Below are 3,470 nucleotides of genomic sequence, written 5' to 3'. Positions count from 1 at the left end.
TCTCTTCCCGAATACTCCTGACCTTTGGAAGGCGCATCTAGTTCCGAATACTCCTGTGGCTTGGTAGGAGTATCGCTCATGGAATGCGCCTTTCGAATGGCAAGTATATTGCGCTTAGCGGGCGCTTTACTCCTATCAGGAGTTCTCTCTTCTCCAGTTGGCTCTTGTTGCTTGGATGAAGATCTGGGCCTAGAACGATCTACAGTAAAGTCAGGCTCTTTGCGCCTACTTGGCGCCTGGCTCCTAGTTGGCGCCAGACACTTGGCAGGAGTTACTTCCTTTCCCACGTCTCGCCTGCCTAACGCACTCCGCTCAGAGATGGCCGCCTGTGCAACAACTCCCCTGGAGGGTTCGTTGCGCCCGACAGGAGATTGGTATTTGGATCTCTTAATCGGAAGCTTGTCATCCTTTTTACGAGTAGGCTCTTTAGAAAGTACTCCTACCAAAGACGCTAATTCCTGCTCCTGCAAATCATCAAAATTTTTCCTGGTCGAAGGCTCATTCGAATCAGGAGAAGGAGATCTGGAAGGCGCTCGAGAGTCTTTTACATTCCAAGGATCTAACTCCTTTCTAGCCTTCTTGATTACCGAAGGCGCATCCTCTTCAGAGAAGCGCTCGGGGCTAGAATTGAGCTCAGGTTCTTTCCAATTCCTCTTCAGCGGACGTGAAAGCTTCGATTCCTTCCATCCTCTTCTCGGAGAAGGCGAACTAGATGATGAAAAGCACTCACAAAGGACGCTTTTCCTATAGCTGTCCCTGGCAGTCTGAGATGTATAAGATTCTGCCGAAGGGACGCCTGATCGTTGGGGATTCTCCACGACCCCCGTAAGGCTTTCGACTTTCCTTCTCCTCTGGGCCAGGGAGCTTGGAAGAGGTCTAGACCTGGGAGCGTCGCAGAGACGACCAGACGCCCCCTCCACTACACTGGGGACACTAACATCACTCGAGAAACCACATTCACTTCTCTTACCTTCCAATGCTTCCAATTTTTCTTGCATTTTTTGAAGGGAAGCTCTGAGTTCCGCCATTTCTGAGGCAGAATCAGAGGGATTAACTTGTGAACGGGCTGAAATAGAATGGGCATAATTAAGAGAAGAAGAAGCTACAGAACCACTAGACATTTTCCGGCTTTTGTAAGCCGCCTTCCTCTCTCTATCTTTCTCTAACTTCTTCAAGTAAGCAGTCAGATTCTTCCATTCTTGCGCACTCAATTTCTCACACTCGTTACACGTATTCTCAATTGAGCATTCAACCCTTCTACAACCACTGCATGTAGTATGAGGATCTACCGAAGCTTTCGGAATCCTCACCTTACAGCCCTCATTCACACACAATCTGAAGCTAACACTAGAATCAGACATATTCACGAAAATCCAAAGCGAAGTCCAAAAAAACAGTCCACGATAGCGAATGCCAAACAACGATCCAAGTACGTCACCAAAAATCAGTCGAAAGATGATCAAAAGCGTTGTGAAAAAAGAATTCCAGTCAGGAGGAAGTAACAACAATGTTGATACTACCGGCGACAGAGAGAATCTGATTAGAAAACGGGAATGGTTCCTAGTCCTGCCACCCAGAGCAGGGCGGTAGATCACCTGACCTACCTGTAGCGAGTGCCGCGAAATTTGAATTTCTGTCGGGGACGACGGAGTCGATAGCTATGTATATATCTGACAGGTAAGTTGAATGTATGAAAATTTAAAGCACACATTAAAACATAGGAAAATTATATTCTGAAGCTAAAAATTACAATAATGGTTTAACATAAAATTTTACCCTACTGGTTACAATACCACAGCATTCGAATGCTGAGTATATTTGACATCCCAGGAATTCCCTATCTTCGGAGTGGATGTACGGGTTGCCTACTCATGGTTAGGATCAAGATCTAGATAAAAAGGTCAATAAACGTTACATTGTTCAAATGAGCGCTGGGAAGGCTGGGATAGATAGTGGATTGTCTGTGGTTAGAATGGCCAGCCACACGAATGCCGCCATATTGGATTTCAAAACTACTTTGAAAACATATTTTACGAAGAGCTCACATGCTTATTTTAGTTCGTATGGGGCTTTCATAGGGTAAAACACCGCATGGACTGGCCAACTCTCCAACTACCACGGCTAGGCCACCCTCCGAAACAGTACTTTTAACGCGTCCTGACACCGGAGATGGTCATCAGTCATGAGTTGTTGTTGGTGAGAGAAGGAGCTAAAGACCTCTACACTCCTTTCGAAGTAAGTATTTTCTCCAAAGTCAGAAATTAAGGCCATATTTCAAGATTTAAACAGAGGGTAATGAAAAGGGTGGCCAACACAATGCCCACACCACCAAAATACTTTCGAAATTTTTACTTACAACTCAGAATATTTAGAAGATTGACGGCATGTCAATGTTTGCGGAGTTGCTTGTGTCAATAAACTTCCCATTCCATGTGCTAAATCCGCACGCCACTTGTACCCACAGACGCTGTGGCACTTTCATCACAACAATCGTACACCCGACCTCTAACCATACTTATCGAAAGGGACTACAGCATTCCTTGCAGCGTTTTGCACTCTTCAATTGTTTATCAGTGTTGTCAATTGGTATGTTTACCCTCCAAACTGGGTATGAGACTTACACAAAACCGGCAAAATATGTGAAATTGGCGTATCTATTTGTAGTATATATGCATATTACAGCAATTTTATCATTACTGCATTACTATGACAACTAGAATTCATGGAAACAGTTTGTAAATTCATCGGCGTATGTGTGACGCTCTACTAGATTGGCAACGATGAGTCATTTTTCCTCACGTCGTCTGCTCGTAAGTATACATCAGAAATATTTGTAATTTTTCGGGGTTAATATAGTTGCAAAAAAGGGATAATAAACATGGATTAAATAAACATTTTGAAGTAAAAGTTAAACTAAATATAATGAGTAAAGTAAACAATTAAAGGGAATAAAGCTTTGCACCCATAATCAGTGTTGTCGTCTGCTGCTCATAACTGAGTTTGCGGAATGAGTACTTACGAACCAGGAACTGCAACGTGGCTCAAGTGCAATGTGGAGTGAATTAAGACCAAAATGTGTATAATTACAATCAAATAAGCACTGTGGAGTTTCAGTTGTGATGGCAGTAAGGATAAAACCACCGATTACAAGGTAAAAATGAATTCAGTTCAAACCATGACCCCGGAAAAAAAGGTTTCATACTTTCACTAATATAGGCATAGTAAGATCAATAAACGTTACATATACACAGTAACATTGTTCAAATGAGTGCTGGGAAGGCTGGGAAAGATGGTGGATTGTCCGTGGTTAGACCGGCCAGCCTCACGATTGCTGCCATATTGGATTTCGAAACTGCCTTGAAAACATATTTTACAAAGAGCGTCACATGCTTATTTTAGTTCAGTACTTCTACAGAAGCAGTCCGCACGAACTGCAAGGAATGTAACCGCGGAGAAGACATCCACTAGGG

The sequence above is a fragment of the Macrobrachium nipponense genome, chromosome 3 (genome assembly GCF_015104395.2).
Source record: "Macrobrachium nipponense isolate FS-2020 chromosome 3, ASM1510439v2, whole genome shotgun sequence".
Lineage (NCBI taxonomy): Eukaryota > Metazoa > Arthropoda > Malacostraca > Decapoda > Palaemonidae > Macrobrachium > Macrobrachium nipponense.
Note: the sequence above shows the minus strand (reverse complement) of the source record.